The 1,496-nt window shown below is 44.3% G+C and overlaps 1 long non-coding RNA gene across 1 annotated transcript; it reads right to left on the bottom strand.

The window, feature by feature from the left end:
• Positions 1 to 594: 594 nt before the first annotated feature.
• LOC135383871 (uncharacterized) lies at positions 595 to 1,223 on the bottom strand. Its single transcript, XR_010420118.1, has 3 exons — positions 1,146 to 1,223; positions 812 to 889; positions 595 to 646 (listed from the first exon to the last, which is right to left on the bottom strand). It is a non-coding gene; the product is annotated as an uncharacterized LOC135383871 (long non-coding RNA).
• Positions 1,224 to 1,496: the final 273 nt, after the last annotated feature.

The following is a 1,496-nucleotide window of genomic DNA, read 5'->3' as shown; positions in this document are numbered from 1 at the left end:
TTATCATCCATCCAAATTACAACAAAAAGGTGTACGCCCCCCTCTTTCACCGAATCAGAAGCGGTAACCCTATTATTCGTGGCAGAGAGTGAGGTAGCAGGTAGAACTTTGCAACCTTTTAGGCACAACATATGCGACAGCTATTACCTCCTAAAAGGTCCACCCTTTTTTCTGAGAGTGCAGTATGGCACATGTAGTGTGACTCGTACCCTTGTGTTTAGGAGAAATATTAATGTATCAAGAAGATGCCTTTTCTTATGGCTTTCTTGCTAGGAAGGCCTGTTATTATGGATACCTGAAGTTCTTTTAAAAGAAAAACAACACAGCATACCAGACTGTATTCCTTTCAAGCAATCATCACAGCGCGATAGGTCATAGTGTTGTAACCGAAGTGCGGGGTAGATTCTGAAAGTGGAAGATAGCTCGAGGTCAGGGTTACACTGAGAAAAGTACACCACACCACATGATGCACACGTCATTGAATACAGACCAAATAGCCAAACTTACAGTTTTCAGCATGACATGACAAGATCCGCTAGAAAAATCTTGACCATCATCAGAGGCAGAGAGCTGGTGGTGGGCACTTCGGTGATATCAAGGCATTGATTCCTTTAAGCACGCTCTGGTAGTGGTCCAGCATGACATTCTGAATGAAAGATCAGGATAGCTTTCATCCACTCACAGTTTCAAAGAAGTTGACATATCATGCGTCGATCACATTGCGCAAACGGATTAAAGCGGAATAATTTATTCGCTTCGGAGGTTCCTTTTTTTTTCTTTTCTTTTATTTAGACTGACTCCAAAAACCAACCTTGAGCTGAAGTCCTCCAGCATTCCAGTTTTGTACGCACGCAGGAGATGAAAAGCACAGCTGCAGCACGCAGTCATCCTGAGAAATGGGTACATTTCGTTTGATGTCAACTACACAATACATACGATTCCACACTTTACTGAGCCATATTTTCACCAAAACGGAGTCCATTATCCTAAAAGCAACGCATAAACCACAATGGATCACTGAAATCGAAACTATGCGATGCTACGTTTCGAGAGAAGCCTTCTAGAACGCTGTCACTCATGTTGAAAAGCATCCATGAGTAACATTTATCAATGCGAGGAATACCACAAAAAGATATAGCACTTACCACTCGATGAATCGCTTAAAAATGTTGGAATTCCTCAAAAGTTTCGGGAGCACGGCCGGATACATTCGTTTCTCGCAGCGAGAGCGACGGGGACTCCGACAGTGCAAACACGGCTGGATGACCGAGGAACATCATTGGCCATATTCGAAACTGTCGGTTACGTGATTGCATCACTCGGCGCCTGGCTGTCTGGGAAGAGAAATCCGTTGCTGCACCCCGGTCATGTGACTGATTATCGTGAAGTGATCAGATCAGCATCGGGGAGCGATCCTATATTTTGGTCACATGACCAAGGTCAGTCCAGACCGGGAAATGATCAGAGCAGCATCGGGGAGCGATCCTATATTATTG

The sequence above is a fragment of the Ornithodoros turicata genome, chromosome 2, assembly GCF_037126465.1.
Source record: "Ornithodoros turicata isolate Travis chromosome 2, ASM3712646v1, whole genome shotgun sequence".
NCBI lineage: Eukaryota > Metazoa > Arthropoda > Arachnida > Ixodida > Argasidae > Ornithodoros > Ornithodoros turicata.
This window is presented reverse-complemented; position numbering and strand designations above follow the sequence as displayed.